The sequence below is a fragment of the Erpetoichthys calabaricus genome, chromosome 6, assembly GCF_900747795.2.
Source record: "Erpetoichthys calabaricus chromosome 6, fErpCal1.3, whole genome shotgun sequence".
Taxonomy (NCBI): Eukaryota; Metazoa; Chordata; class Cladistia; order Polypteriformes; family Polypteridae; genus Erpetoichthys; species Erpetoichthys calabaricus.
Genome location: NC_041399.2, coordinates 157,360,832 through 157,378,448, shown reverse-complemented (window position 1 = coordinate 157,378,448; position 17,617 = coordinate 157,360,832). Strand labels below are relative to the sequence as shown.

Here is a 17,617-nt window from a genome sequence, read left to right as displayed (position 1 = left end):
CTCAGTTGCAGTGCTGCCATGAGAATTCCTACCACCAGAGGCTTCTTCTAGGACATCCTCTAGCACAACCGGAGCTTCTCCTTTCAGTACTGCAACCAGCTGGATGGCCTGCTATCTTAGGCTCTCCATGAGCATGTGCAAGGACCTTGAATCAAATAGACTGTGACCCAGGGAATGAATGGTGCCATCAGACCTCAGCTTTTTTATGTGGGCATCTGTTCTCTAAGAGGTGTACTACTGTGTCTAAATACTTATGTTCTTCACAAGTATTGCTGTTACGTGTTTCATTGTGTTTTAGCTTCTAATTGCTGCATGTAGCAGGAGTTCTCCACTGACACTAATCAAAACAACCATTGGTTATTAAGCCAGATCTTCATCCCTCCTCACTTTACCTACTCCCTTCATGCACAGATCAGCATTCTGCCACCTTCTGTTCACTGAGTGTGCTGAAACATCAGCATTTGAATCCATTATAATGGGGTGCACAAACACATGAGGATTACTGTGACACTCCTCTATGAAGTTATTAAATATTTATCATGATTAATATCATTAACCCATGCTCCAACTGCCTTTCCACATTATGTCAAGAGTTTGTCTGCTGCCCCATGTGACTTCTACTTTGTTGCACCACATCTCCATTCAAACACCTTATCTTTCTCAACAATTACAATTTTTGACATCAATGTGAGAAGCATGGACATAAAGGAAGCAATACTAGATATCTGTAGTTATGTTCAAGGGCTGTTTTATTTACCTGTCCTGTAACTCTGATTTCTCCTGTACCTATCGCTAGGTCCACAGCAAAAAAAACAAACCTGGAGTATCCCTATGAAGTGCTATGATATACCTCTACTGCTACTCTTATTTGCATATTCATATACTTGCCAACCTTTGGGAATATATAGTTCACAGTTGCAATACACTTGTATCCAGGATTATGGTTCACTAACGTCTGTCGTTACCTCAGACCAGCTTTGACTGTCACTTTATCCTTCCTATTGGGAGTGTGCCCTTTAACTTACCCTGATTGACATGGCTGAGAAAGGAACTTGGTTATCAGGCTTTGATAGTAAAATAGAGTAAATTGTGCAGGCAGGAAAGCAGGCTTTAATAAACTTCAATCTTTAAACATCATTCAAATATATAGTACCCAAAAGAAAAATAAAGTGAGGCAATAAAGACCAATATAACCTCGTACTGCTAGATGTGTAGTCTCTCTAGACGGCCTATTTCTTGCATTGCTTTTGAAGTGAACAGCAGCAAGAGGATTCTTGGAATGATTTTTCCTCTTCCTTTCTTCTCTTTGATCAGATTTTTACTGATCTAATAAAGCTAATCTATGTATGATGTGGTCATCTTGTCATGACAACTTTGCCTTTTTACAATTAAATTTCTATGAAAAATACGTTCAGAGCTCATACACTTCTGCAAGAACTTATAGAATGGCATGCTTGTGTAACTAAGAACAAAGCCTTTAAGAAGCACTCTTGTGCCATCATCCAAAGTTTCTAAAATTGAAATCATGTTTTTAAAATCTGCTGCAAAGCTCATGCTTCTAAGATCATAAATGAGAGCCAACAGCACAGCATGCTTGTATAACTTAAATGTGCATTATGTTAGCAGTTACAGCAACAATATTCTTAGCCAAGCAATATATCATATGCTCACAACATAGCAATGCTTATAACACTTTCTTGTTTTTCCTCTTCAACTTTTCCCACTTGTATGTTGGGTCGATGTGCAAAATCACCTTCTCCATACATCTTAGTTCTGCACATCCTCCCCAGTCAAACCCTTTTCCTACATATCTTTTTATTTTATCCATCCTCCTCTGCTTCTGCCTCCCTCACTTTTTCTTTCCTTGTCCAACTCTTTTTTGCTCACATATTCATTGTCTCTCCTTATCACATGTCCATACCATTTCAGCATACTTTCCTACACTTTCTTAGATATCCCTCCCCCTTTTGTTGTGTCTCTGAACATCTCATTTTGTATTCTGTCCTTATTTGTTAATCCCCACATCCATTTCAACATTTTAATTTCTGCCACATCCAACTTTCTCCACCTGCACTCTCTTTGCTGTCAGTGTCATTTCTGGTCTTACCACTGTCCTAAAAAATGTATCTTTAAACTTCACCTTAATTCTTTGTTCACACAATATTCTTGATAATTTCTTCCAGCTTGTTCCATCCACACTGCACTCTGTGGGTTGTCTCTGCATCTAATTCTCCATCTTGGATTACCAATGATCTTAGATACTTAAACTTATCCAATCTTTACAACAGCTCTCCTTTGCAGGCTAACTTCTGCATCTTGATCATCATTAAAAGTCAAATATTCCCTCTTCTTCCTATTTACCTTAAATCCCCTGTCTTCTAAAGCCAATGCCCTTATTCCAATTTCATCTCCACATCTTTCTGGTACTACACAACACAATGTCATCAGCAAAAAGCACAAACCAGGGGCATTTATCTTTCATCCCACGAGTGTTAACACCAAGAAGGTTAAAGAAGATCCCTGGGACAGAACTATTCTAACCGGGATTTTGCATGTTACCCCAACACTGCCTTTAACCTGACTCCTATATTTCATCTTTTCCCAAAATTTTCTACATTTACACTGGTTTTTCATCCAGTTTTGTTGCCTTTTCATTTTTCATTATTTCCAGTGCCTCATTTACTTCCTCCCTCTTTATTCTTGGCACTAGAACTTCAACTGGGGCTCTGTCTCCAAATGCTACCCTTGGAGTTTTTCCATTCAACAGTTTTTCAAAGTACCCTACTGTACCATCATCTTAAATCACTTGATTAAAATGCAGCATTGTACTTCTGATTTATTCTACAATAGGATTTTCTGGTTAGCGCAAAACAATATATCACAGATGACCAGTTCATAGGAGTTTATGAAATGTCTCAGATTCAAATAAATGGACCCTTATAGAGAGAACATATTGGTCTAAACTGCATAGATGTTTTGTTTTTATTCAAAGTAATTTACCAAAACTATGACCAAATTACTTCTTTAGCTATTTCTCTGCGCATATTCACCTTAGATAAAATCGAATAAAACTTAGGCATAGTAGTGCTTGTCTGGGAATAAAGCATCCCATGATCAATGAACATTTTGTCTGTTGACCTTGCAATTAATAAATGCTGCCAGTAGACACTGGTAAGGACACTAACTATAATAGTGGTCGGCTAGCCAGCAAAGGACCCATGTTAACCTGCTGGATGGTTACCACTAGTGTTCTAGCAGCTACGAGCCACTGATGATGATAAGTGGGCAGCTGCCAGCAAGACAACAGTGGCTGAAAACTCTGTCAGTCTGCTGCTGTTCCCCTGCTATCAGTCTGCTGATGATCTACTGATTGGTGGCATGCTGCCCTAAAAAAGACAGCACACAGACAGATGCTTACTTAATGGGACTTCTTCACCAACTCCCAATACAACTTTTTTTTATTCTTTTCCCACCATTCCTCCACATCTCCAATGATTACACTTCATTTAAAACATTCTTCCTAATCCTGTTCCTAAACCCGTCCTCTTTTGATCACCACTGTATCTTGGTGCTGCTTGCTTTGTTTTATTTTCTTGCTGACTCTGATTTCCCAGTCCATTGAAAGCTGCTCTGTCACACTTTCCCCATTTATGACCTCTCTATCTCTTTCAAATGAAATCTTCTAGTCATTTTAGAAGGTCTACTTGACTTTCCTTTCCTCCACCACTACAGGTCACAAGGTGATTTTGCTTTCTTTAAAAAAAAGTGTTAACTACTACTAATTACAATTTCTACTTAAACTAATTATCAGTAAATTCTTAACTAAATACTGAAGCCAAAGTACATTCTTAGTAGCCAAGGAACATGACAAGCTGCTTTTAACATAACAAGATATTTTTTATAAAAAAAGAATAACACCTCAAAAAGGAAAATTAGATATCATTGGTAAAATTCCACTTTTTAAACATCACAAGAGAAGTTCTACTCATTTCTAGAAATAGTTAGGCAAGTTAAAGTTTATGTTTGAGAGGTCTGGGCACATTAAATATCACGGCACATTTGAATATGCAATGTGCCTCCAGTTGTCCATTTAATTCATCAAAGCACAGACGACTGCGTACACAAACACATTTTACAGATTTATACATGCATAATTCCACAGGTAGAAGACATCACATGAACAAACTTTATTGAAGCCATATGGACATGTAATAATACAATTTATTTTTGTATAGCCCAAAATCACACAAGGAATGCCGCAGTGGGCCCCCAGCCTTGACTCTGTAAGAAGACAAGAAAAAACTCACAAAAAGATCTTTGTAGGAAAAAATAAATAAACTGGAAGAAACACGTATTGGTTTTGTTCATATTGTACACACAAGGCACCTGAGCCTGGCTTATGAACGAAGTTATGTGCTAAGCCTTTGAGCCACCACTAGTACTAGTATATTTCACTCAAAACATCCCAGCATTATAGGTATACAAAGCAAAACTTTGATTCCCTATAAACGTTATTCAGGTATACACTGTATTTCTTATCTTCACATTTGTGTTGTATGATATAATGTTGGTGCCTAGTTTAATAGACAACTGACACTAGTTAACTAGCGTACAGGACTTGCGTAAAGTACAATACTTACGCAGCTCTCTATCGTTACGGAAAAGGGGATGGGGGGGGGAGGGGGGCATTTTTACAAGCAGGTTCTTAAATTTGATCGTTTAGTTGTTCACGACTGCAGCGCAAACTTAACTTAAACTTAATCATTGGTGCAATATTATTCATGCAAATTATATATATCTAGCTAAAACGACAGTTCAAAACAACACTGCCGTGAGGCAGCGGTGGACAGACAGGTACGATAACATATCACTGTACCAAACTCCAAACATCATATGACCAAGCCGTGTTTATCCAGACTGTCAATTCAACCAAACTCTCAGCACCCTAATCTCCAGTGTCCCACGCATAAATATATACAGTACACCGCGTCCCTCTCAATAAACGCCTGTCATCTCTGTTTCTCATTGGCTATGTCCACTTTCACTCAGCCGCTTTCATCCGCCCCTTTCAAAAGCAGACTAGGTTGCGCTGTAAACTAAGCGATTGAAGAATCTTCCACTTTTTGAGTATGTCCAAAGTTTTGTTTTTTCCTTTTATGCTTTTGTTGTCATTGTTTCTGGTAGTTTAACATAGAGTCTTGTCATGCGATATTCTTAGAAAAATAATTTTTGCAGTAATAAGTCTTAAAACTATGGAGGCAAAATAACGTTGCCCTAAATTTTAGAGGTGACATGTTTATTTTCTTACGAAAAAAGTATAAATGTGTTTTGGAGTATTATAAATAACACTGTCACTTACATACCTACTGAATGTACAGTATTCTCGCAGGTTCCCATTTTGTTATACGAGTTGTGTGAAACTTTCCTAGAGACATATCTGTGGTATGTTCGAATTATCTAATATTCACTTCTCTATCCAGGGATAAAGTTGGAAATCATAAAATGGCGAGTTTATTACCAGCAGAGGAAAGACAGCAAAAGTGTACTGACGTGAACGATAGTGATGCGTCGGCCTGTTGGTTAGTTTCTGAGGGAGTGTTATGGACAATTTTGACAGCTATGCTGAAAGTCCTTTTTCAGTGGCATTTTCGCAGTTTTTAGATATACAGTATTTGCCAGGTTTGTGGAGATACAACTTAGAAAGGTTGTGAAAAAATTTCGAAATCAAGTTTTATTCCTGGTGCGGCCGGGTGGCACAGTGGTAAGACTGAGTTCGATTACCGGCACGGCCTCTTTGTAAACTTTGGGCATTCACCCACTGTACATCTTGATTTGGCGACACGACATAAATGATTAGTTCCTGAACTGACAGCATGGAGTCGGAAGATTGATGGATCTTTATATGTTATTTATTTTTTATAGTTAACAGTGCGCTTTCATATGTTAAGACACTCTCTTATCAGAAGTCACGAATTCTAATGATTTGATTAGCATTCTTGGCCTTTTTTAAAGAGATAGCAAGTGGTCATGGATCCAAACAGAGCAGATACATCGGCATGCTGTTTTTCTTCCCTTTTCTCGTTGATTGCAAATAAAACAGGAATTTACAGGCACAGTAGTTTGCCGTTTTCTTCCTCATAGTTTGATACACGCCTAAGTACATCCTGCATAAAGATCAGTAACGCTGCTCTCCTAGGCCCAGAATTGATTGAAATGAGTTTTATAACGGCCGAGAGAGGTTGCCCATAATAGAGTATTTCAGTACAGTGCAAACAATAGGTTTATTGTTAATACGAAAATTTACATTTACACTTATATCTCTGTGGTTGCAGTGCAAATTGTCAAATAAAAAACAGTAAATCCATTTTTGTACAGCACTTTTCCAGCACTGCGGTGGGCTGGTGCCCTGCCCGGGATATGTTCCTGTCTTGTGCCCTATGCTGGCTGGGTTTGGCTCCAGCAGACCCCCGTGACCCTGTGTTAGGATATATCAGGTTGGACAATGACTGACTGACTGACTGACTGACTGACTTTTCCAGCACAATAAAAAGACATGAATGGACATCTTTCTGGGTTGAGGATGTAATTATCGTTTCACTTTTTATTTTAAATACAGTTACATTTGCATTAATATTAAAACTGTTGCATTCGATTGTCAGGCAATTTTTTTTTTAAATGTTGAGGTTTTAAAGATATTTCTTTTAATAAGGAAACTTTGTAGCATCCCCAAAAGTGCATTATAGCAATTAGAAAATGTCTTACATTCCGAATGTTCTGACTAATCACCTAAAATAGAAAGAGGTATAATGTAAACAAATTAGGAGCTTAATAAATAAAAGAAGTTTCAAATCATATAATTTTTTAAAGAAAAACACATGGCAACTATGGGGTTTGCAGCAACAGGTGTGGAGAACATTAGCAGGGTGCTGTTCCAATTCTGTCAGTTTTTACTAGTTTATTATATAGTTTTCAGTAATGGCATTGCTTGCATTAGATTCTGTGTCATCATGAATTGCGGTATTGGTGAATGTGTGTGTGCATGAGTGTGTCTTGTGATGCATTCATGTCCAACCCATGGCCTATGCCTGTAATACATCCATTGTTATTTAGATAGGTTCCTTGCAAACCTGTAGTAGTAGTTTAATATTGTAGTGGTTGTATGGTTAAATCAATAACGCTGTTTATGGTTATTTTATTAGTCATTATATTAACCTGTTGATTAGTTTCAATTTATGTAGTTAAACTCACCTAATAATACCAGGAAAATTTGCTACTTCCTCACTGACGGGCACAACACATACTCGTATGCTATGTTCTCATTGGTATCCTAACATGTTTGTCAGTGGTTATTCATTACTCTGCTCAGGGTTCAATAGAAAAAATATTTTAGTTTGACTGGCATTGGGCTAGTGAGTTGAATAGATAGATATTTTTGGTATCCAGTTATTATATTTAGTCAGTGCCTGAAAACACAGAGAAAACAAAAAACATCTTAGCAAAATGGTTGTGAAAAGTATTCAGTATCTTGAAAAATCATGGGTAAAATACCCTGACTGGATAAAGTGGAACCAGGTGGTCACCTTGTGTTTTTTAAATAAAAAAAAAGAGGATGGGTTGCTAGGATCAGTAATTGTAATAATGTGATATATTCCATATAAAACTCTTCAAATATGAAGAGACACTGCTTTTGTAAATTAGCAAGTATATATTTGTTTTAAATAAATGAGTATTGGTATTTGTACTTTACAATGATGTGGCATCCATTTCCATCCATGGTTGGTTCCTGCTTCCCACATCCCTGTGTTGAAGTAACTGGGTTCAGAAAGTCATTATGTGTTTAGTTTAAAAAAAGTAAAAGACTTATTTATTATATGTGTTTATTATTTATTAAATGGTGTATTTGTATCTGAGCCTCCCAACCTATATGCTTGTTTCTGTTCTACCAACATAATTAGAGGTTGGTTATTTCTTTGAAATTCCTCTTCAATTACACATATGTGCAAATTATTTTGTTTCCCTATTACATATATGATACATTTATTATCGATAACAGTTGTTAAGTGATTGTGTTCTCAAGAATGTATTCAAGATTCATATAAATCAACACTGTCTTCTGAATTTAGTTGGTAAGAGTATGGTGTTTTTTTAATAAATATATTTTCTTTCATTAGCAGCATAATTGTAAAAATCATTCTGAATTAGCTGCTTCAATTTGTTAACACTGTTATTTCCCATATAGACAAAAGTGCTGTGAGTTATTTCCTGTGAGAGACAAAGATTCATTCTAAAACACTTAATTGATTTGTTATTTTTGTTCCTGATACCCAAAATGTATATGGGTATTTAGTTATGATATTTTAATCTTTGTATTTTTCTTTTTACAAGGGACATAAGTACTTTTATGATTACACATAAATCCTTTTTTTACTCTGTTTTAAAAATGTGAAAAGCCACAAAAGTGCAAATTCAGGGCAACTTCCTCCAATTTGTGCTATTTACACCACATCTGCTGTTTGCTTTTAACCCCATAATTAACTGTTTAGAAATAACTTAAAGTGAAGGTCTTAAACTACAAGGTATTTTAAAGTTGCACAAACATTAAAACAGCTGCAATTGTTATACACCTTTCTTAATATATTTTTATGAAAATGTTTCTCATACATTAATGTCTTAATGTTTTTAGCATTGGTGAAATACAAGCTCTTTGGTTAAACTTACGCAAATATGGTCTGTTTCAGTTACACTACCTCTTGTTAGCAGACTGCTTTTACAGTAAATCAAGAAACTTGTTTTGTTTGCTCTTAGGTAAAAGAGGAAGTATTTAATACATTTATTCATGGGTTATCATCTGACAGGAGTTATACATTGTAAAGTACAGTATATTATGTCCTTGAGCTCCATTCTAAGCCGTCACCTTCTTGTTCCTGTTTTTATGTTGAAGAGGCTCTTCACTTTTATAAGACAGAGCAAAAGCACAGAAATCTATGGTGAAATGGTCCATTCTCCCATGAAACCCTAAGTTCAGATTTAGGAAATAATAGAAATGACTGAAGACAAAGCTGCCTCCTTTGAAATTGCCACTGGAATTCAATAAATCCTACTCCTCTTTATTTTTTAAATCCATGTATTCTTCTCTGTTCTCTGAGATAAATGTAACATGGAACCATGCTCAATAGTAAGTCAGAAATATATATTGTAATTTCTAGCAATAATATCTGCAATATTGTTGTTTTTTTCCATTATTGATAGCCATCTTTTTCCCTAGACAATAAAATCAATAAAACTTCTCTCAGAAAGTAATCTTTGTTCAAGGTGTTCTAATAACTAAGAATACATAAGTGGTGTGAAAACCTAAAAGGAAGAGCCCATCTGTACAAGAACAATCTGCCTCAGCAGGGCTTGCCCATTGTGTGGCTTATATTAAATAAGGAAAGTTACTGTACTGTACAGTGCTTATAAAGATAACAAATGCATTACCACCATTCATAGTGCCAAATATTAGTGTGCAGTCTCCCTCTAAAAGTATGGTATCTAAGGTATGACACAGAACAAGAAAGACCTATTGAAGGCACCCACCTTATCCCAAACTGTTGTTACAGCAGCTGCCACTTTAACCTACCTACCTACCTTCCTCCCAGATCAATGCTTTCAACGAATCTCTTTAAAGCTTCTGTACTGTATTGAACCCATACCAGACAGTGGCTCTAGTTCATGTTACCATGTCAGTCCATTAATTTATCAAGACCACTTATTGTAATTTTAGATTCATCAGTATCTATCATACCAGTACAGGATGCAATGCTGGAAGCCATCCTCGATGGGAAACTGTGCATTTTAATATAAAAATGCATAATAAAGCAGTTTATAAATTGACAAAATATGATATGTTGTCATCCAGGGGAATTATGAAAGTTTTCAAATATATTTCCTTAAACTAAACATTGTGTCCCATATCGAAAGCTTCAGCTTTGTTTTTGGTTTATCGAAAATTATTTAACATATCAAGAACAAGAGTACAAGAGTCATTTTATTATGTTTTGTTCAAATCTTTAAGTTTTTAGCACACTTACACCATGATTGACTCCACAAATTCCAAAGTAGAGTTGGTATTTGAAGTAACATGCGTATCTTCTGGGTGTAGGAAGGAATAAGAGTACATAGAGAAATCCCATATAAATATGAGAGGAGTGTACAAACTCCATATACACATTTACTAGTGGGAATTGAACCTAGATGTGAGAAATTCATCTTTATTCATAGGACATAGATGTCTCTGTGTATCAGTGATGGTTCTCATGTTTTAATTTAAACTTTAGAAATATTTAAAACTATTCTGTGTGTAATTTGATATATATATTTTACAATACTGGGTTAACAGTGCAATGCTCCATTTTTATATAGTTAACTAGCAAAATACCTGCGCTTCGCAGCGGAGAAGTAGTGTGTTAAAGAGTTTATGAAAAAGAAAAGGAAACATTTTAAAAATAACGTAACATGATTGTCAATGTAATTGTGTTGTCATTGATATGAGTGTTGCTGTCATATATATGTATATATATATACACACACACACACACACACACACACATAAACATATATATACATATACATATGTACATATATATACATATCTACATATACACATATCTACATATAAACATATATATATATATATATACATATACACATCCACATATATATACATATATATATACACATATCAACATATATATACACATACATACACACACACACATACATATACACATACATACATACACATACATATATATATATATACACACATACATACATACATACACACACACATATATATATATATATACACACACACAGACACATATATCTACGTATATATATTTACATATCTACATATATATACACACATATATATATACATATCTACATATATATACACATATATATACATATCTACATATATATATATATATATATATATATATAGACATACATACATACATACATTCACATATATATATATATATATATATATATATATATATATATATATATATATACCAGCTGAAATACCCAGCGTTGGCTGGGAGGAAAATAAAGTGTTTTTTTTTAATTGTTTGAGAAAAATATAATTAGAAAAAACACAAGTTTAAAAATAAAAATAAATGTGAGTTGGTTGTTGAAACCCAAAAAAGCGATCATAATATCAGACCCCAACTTATACGCCCGTTCAAAAATGCAACACTTAAATTTTTTGCCTCCTCTAATCTTGCATCAGTTTCTCAGATGCATTGAATTGTGTGGCAGCAGCGCAGTTACCAATTTCTTTTGCCACTTCAAAGACATTTAATTTAAAATCAGCTTCATATTTTCTTCTGATCGAACGCTCCATTGTAGATAAGGGATGGTCTTACGATAAAAGTGTATGAGGGTGTGAGATACAAAAAACACAAAACAGTGCAAATGTTGCTTCAGAATAGTTTGGGTATTAGCATGTGGTCACGTAGGCATAATAGAGAAAGAGAGAGAGAGGTTAGGAGTACGCGCTGATACAGCGCATTGCCTCACCTACAAAAAAAGGCAGTGTGTTCTGTGGTTACTCTCTCAGGTGGGCATTAGCATATCATAATCTGTTAGATCAATAGCGAGAGTTTTCCACTTTTGACTTGGACAACAGACAGTATAAAATACCATAAGTTATACAGTACAATCCAGTCCTGACGGTATATATGGTAATAAAAACAAAAACACAACTTTAAAAATAAAAATAAATTAACAAACAATGAAGACTAACTAATGTGTTTGTCTTGCGGTCTTGTATGTATGAAACAGGACAATAGATGTTGGCACTTGTGATAAGCTGCCCGGACACAGACAGACGGACACCATATTCAAGTCCACCACACGTTTATTTACAGTATATACAGTTCTAATAAAGTGCACAAACCCAGTGCCTCCAGCACCAATCTCCCCCAAAGTCCAGGCTCTCACACTCTCTCTGCCTGCTCGTCAGGCCGCCTCCTCTCTCCTGCCTCCAAAACCTTGTCCACTCCTCACCTGACTCCAGTCCTTCTCTGCAGGGAGGCGGCCCCTTTTATAAGTGCCCGGATGGGCTCCAGGTGATCCCCGACACTCCCTAGACACTCCCCTGTGTGGCGGAAGTGCCGGCTGTGTTCCCGGAAGCCCTCCGGGTGTTCCCAATCTTCTTTCCCCCAGTACTTCCTGGTGTGGCGGAAGTGTTGGGGTTCCGGGTCCTTCAGGCATGGGGGCGCCCCCTGGCGGAGACCACGGGCCCCTACAGGGTTGGGCTTCCAAGCCCTGCACCCGTGGCCCTCAAAGGAACCAGGGCGGCCGCCCCCTCGTGGTCCGGAGGAGGAATGAGCCCTCCTCCTGGGCGTCCCGGCTGGGCACCACCCCCAGCCGCGTGCCACAGACTGTATTTGATCGTGTTCAGTTCTTATGGGAAAATGTTCCCCAGGTGGGGAGAAAAGCACATGCCCGTGATATCTGTGGCAATCAGCAGCTACCCTCTAAAACACACGAAGCTCTGATCTCTCTCTCAAAAACGTTAAACGTTACTCCTTAACAATATGTAGATGAAAATGTCTGTTGAACACACAGGTATCGCTAGCTAAGCGGAGGCAAGGTGCACTGCAACACGTGGCGAGACGTGGAGTAACTGGTACAGAGGCTGGTGAGTGAATGAGGAAGGCCCCGCTCCCATGCTCTGAGCCCACAGGCACTGTGTTGGATTTGCATAAATACATCAATACCGCAAGTGAACTATGGTACTTAGTGTGACTATTTGAGACTTACTTTTCTGTTCAGGTACCCATTTCCTTTATGTAATCCGCACATTCACCGCTATTTTTTGTTCGTTTATTACGATTATAGTTATTTATTGATTCCCTTCTTTAGCTGACTGCCTGCTCATATAAGGTGCTCCGCTTTTTTTTTTTTTGAACAGGTTTGATTCATCCAAGTGATCACTCGGGCTCCGTTCATTCATTTCACGTGAGCCGCTCTCTCTCTTCTTATTCTTTCGCTGCCTCCTCAATTGTGTAATGAATGTTTTCTTCAGCGCTCTTCCTTGTTTTCTACGTACTGCCTTCACAGTCAGTTCACGTGATTACGTGGGAGGCATGATAACGCGACACGCAACTCCGTCTCCTACAGCCATCTTGCTGCCTTCCATTACAGTATATGGACAAAAAAGAGGTTCCAGTTATGACCATTACGTGTAGAATTTCGAAATGAAACCTGCCTAACTTTTGTAAGTAAGCTGTAAGGAATGAGCCTGCCAAATTTCAGCCTTCTACCTGCACGGGAAGTTGGAGAATTAGTGATGAGTGAGTGAGTCAGTCAGTCAGTCAGTCAGTCAGTGAGGGCTTTGCCTTTTATTAGTATAGATACTTACTTTAACTAACTTTTGTTTTAATGATAAAAAAAAATTAAAAAGTGGTTGCATGGAATTTACACATACAGTTAGGTCCATAAATATTTGGACAGAGACAACTTTTTTCTAATTTTGGTTCTGTACATTACCACAGTGAATTTTAAATGAAACAACTCAGATGCAGTTAAAGTGCAGACTTTCAGCTTTAATTCAGTGGGGTGAACAAAATGATTGCATAAAAATATGAGGCAACTAAAGCATTTTTTTTAACACAATCCCTTCATTTCAGGGGCTCAAAAGTAATTGGACAATTGACTCAAAGGCTATTTCATGGACAGGTGTGGGCAAGTCCATCTTTATGTCATTATCAATTAAGCAGATACAAGGCCTGGAGTTGATTTGAGGTGTGGTGCTTGCATGTGGAAGATTTTGCTGTGAACAGACAGCATGCAGTCAAAGGAGCTCTCCATGCAGGTGAAAGAAGCCATCCTTAAGCTGCGAAAACAGAATAAACCCATCCGAGAAATTACTACAATATTACGAGTGGCAAAATCTACAGTTTGGTACATCCTGAGAAAGAAAGCAAGTACTGGTGAACTCAGCAACGCAAAAAGACCTGGACGTCCACGGAAGACAACAGTGGTGAATGATCGCAGAATCATTTCCATGGTGAAGAGAAACCCCTTCACAATAGCCAACCAAGTGAGCAACACTCTCCGGGGGGTAGGCGTATCGATATCCAAGTCTACCATAAAGAGAAGACTGCATGAAAGTAAATACAGAGGGTGCACTGCAAGGTGCAAGCCACTCATAAGCCTCAAGAATAGAAAGGCTAGATTGGACTTTGCTAAAGAACATCAAAAAAAGCCAGCACAGTTCTGGAAAAACATTCTTTGGACAGATGAAACCAAGACCTCTACCAGAATGACGGCAAGAAAAAAGTATGGAGAAGGCATGGAACAGCTCATTATCCAAAGCATACCACATCATCTGTAAAACACGGTGGAGGCAGTGTGATGGCTTGGACGTGCATGGCTGCCAGTGGCAATGGGACACTAGTGTTTATTGATGATGTGACACAGGACGGAAGCAGCCGAATGAATTCTGAGGTGTTCAGAGACATACTGTCTGCTCAAATCCAGCTAAATGCAGCCAAATTGATTTTGCGGCGTTTCATGATACAGATGGACAATGACCCAAAACATACAGCCAAAGCAACCCAGGAGTTTATTAAAGTAAAGAAGTGGAAAATTCTTGAATGGCCAAGTCAGTCACCTGATCTTAACCCAATAGAGCATGCATTTCACTTGTTGAAGACTAAACTTTGGACAGAAAGGCCCACAAACAAACAGCAACTGAAAGCCGCTGCAGTAAAGGCCTGGCAGAGCATTGAAAAGGAGGAAACCCAGCATCTGGTGATGTCCATGAGTTCACGACTTCAGGCTGTCATTGCCAGCAAAGGGTTTTCAACCAAGTATTAGAAATGAACATTTTATTTCCACTTATTTAATTTGTCCAATTACTTTTGAGCCCCTGAAATGAAGGGATTGTGTTAAAAAATGCTTTAGTTGCCTCACATTTTTATGCAATCGTTTTGTTCACCCCACTGAATTAAAGCTGAAAGTCTGCACTTCAACTGCATCTGAGTTGTTTCATTTAAAATTCATTGTGGTAATGTACAGAACCAAAATTAGAAAAAAGTTGTCTCTGTCCAAATATTTATGGACCTAACTGTTAACTGTTGAGTGAAACATTTTATGAAGTGCAATTTTTTCCTTTCCTTCATTATAGTTTGGTTGACAGTATCTATTTAAGATCTCCCATTTATGAGCTTGGTTTAGCTTGAGCATATTCCTTGATTTTATCTCTTTATTTTTGCAACTGACCAACCAGACCATGTCTCTGGCTTAAACACTGAATTTACATACATGTGCATTGTCCATGACATTTACAGAAAACACAAAGTTGTATTTTAGATATTTTCTGTTTATACTCCTGCAAAACATTACTAAACTAGATGTTCTGCTTGCTATGAATGAAACTGCCTTCACAGCAATCAACATACAATAATAGCTATAGAATCAATAATTATTTAAATGTCTTAGCTAGAGACCACATTTATTGTACAGCTACTTTTTTTCTCGGTACAGAACTGTTTAGCCTAAACAAAAAGAATAAAAGTAGGTTTTACATAGTCATTCTTCTTTACTCTTTTGTGCTGTATTTACTCCAAGCTACAATATGTGCTAACAGCACACTTGTTTTTGTTATTGTTTGTTGTATCAGATTCATTTCAGTTGTTAATGCCAAATATTAGCTTTAGAATAGCTATGTTATTAGTGGGATCAGTGTCAATACTTGATTTCAGTAATGACCCAAGAAAGTATACCATCAATTTTATTCTTGACAAAATAAAAAAATTATATTTGGAACAGCACCTAATTGGTTTATGATGCTTTAAGAGGAAAAAAATTGTTCCTCTTTTTGGTTTTACTGAACTGTAAAAACTGTAACAGACACAGTTTTGTGGTAAATATCGAAACTAATCTTATGCATTAGTGACCATACTAAAGTGTCAGTTCTTATGCAAATTCAAAAATCATATTTGTAATATCTGCGGTGGGTTGGCACCCTGCCCAGGATTGTTTCCTGCCTTGTGCCCTGTGTTGGCTGGGATTGGCTCCAGCAGACCCCCGTGACCCTGTGTTCGGATTCAGCGGGTTGGAAAATGGATGGATGGATGGATATTTGTAATATAAATATATTACATAATTAGTTTCTGCTAAAGATTTTGTCTCATTTTAGTTACATTTTTCAGTTTGGTATTTTTTTTCAAATTGGAAAATACTTAATAATATCATGTGGCTTTATGTAAATGTTTTCTAGACTCCCCACATTTTTGAATTTGGTTAAACAGACTTAAATACTGTAGATGCAGTAAATGTTTGACTTGTATCAGTAGCCTTGTTTTTGAATATTTAGAAAAGTATTTCAGTCTTGTAGTCAGAAAGCATCATTTAATGAAATGTTGCCCAACTAGGTTTGTTTACTGTAGGAAATGTACAGTGCATCCGGAAAGTATTCACAGAGCATCACTTTTTCCACATTTTGTTATGTTACAGCCTTATTCCAAAATGGATTAAATTCATTTTTTTCCTCAGAATTCTACACACAACACCCCATAATGACAACGTGAAAAAAGTTTACTTGAGGTTTTTGCAAATTTATTAAAAATAAAAAAATTGAGTAAGCACATGTACATAAGTATTCACCGCCTTTGCCGTGAAGGTTGAAATTGAGCTCAGATGCATCCTGTTTCCCCTGATCATCCTTGAGATGTTTCTGCAGCTTAATTGGAGTCCACCAGTGGTACATTCAGTTGACTGGACATGATTTGGAAAGGCACACACCTGTCTATATAAGGTCCCACAGTTGACAGTTCATGTCAGAGCACAAACCAAGCATGAAGTCAAAGGAATTGTCTGTAGACCTCCGAGACAGGATTGTCTCGAGGCATATATCTGGGGAAGGTTACAGAAAAAAGTCTGCTGCTTTGAAGGTCCCAATGAGCACAGTGGCCTCCATCATCCGTAAGTTGAAGAAGTTCGAAACCAACAGGACCCTTCCTAGAGCTGGCTGGCCATCTAAACTGAGCGATCGGGGTAGAAGGGCCTTAGTCAGGGAGGTGACCAAGAACCCGATGGTCACTCTGTCAGAGCTCCAGAGGTCCTCTGTGGAGAAAGGAGAACCTTCCAGAAGGACAACCATCTCTGCAGCAATCCACCAATCAGGCCTGTATGGTAGAGTGGCCAGACGGAAGCCACTCCTTAGTAAAAGGCACATGGCAGCCCACCTGGAGTTTGCCAAAAGGCACCTGATGGACTCTCAGGCCATGAGAAAGAAAATTCTCTAGTCTGATGAGACAAATATTGAACTCTTTGGTGTGAATGCCAGGCGCCACGTTTGGAGGAAACCTGGCACCATCCCTACAGTGAAGCATGGTGGTGGCAGCATCATGCTGTGGGGATGTTTTTCAGCGGCAGGAACTGGGAGACTAGTCAGGATAAAGGGAAAGATGACTGCAGCAATGTACAGAGACATCCTGGATGAAAACCTGCTCCAGAGCGCTCTTGACCTCAGACTGGGGCGACGGTTCATCTTTCAGCAGGACAACGACCCTAAGCACACAGCCAAGATATCAAAGGAGTGGCTTCAGGACAA

At 37.6% G+C, this 17,617-nt stretch overlaps 1 protein-coding gene across 2 annotated transcripts in view; it reads left to right on the top strand.

Annotated features, from left to right (window-relative positions):
• The first annotated feature begins 5,073 nt into the window (after window positions 1-5,073).
• fyco1a (FYVE and coiled-coil domain autophagy adaptor 1a) overlaps window positions 5,074-17,617 on the top strand; it is a 600,194-nt gene continuing 587,650 nt past the window's right edge. The window contains exon 1 of one of the 2 annotated variants that reach the window (XM_028804043.2): window positions 5,074-5,127. The gene's annotated coding sequence lies outside the window, so the exon portion shown is untranslated. The remainder of the gene's footprint in view (window positions 5,128-17,617) is intronic. The other variant, XR_007935327.1, reaches the window with a different exon arrangement.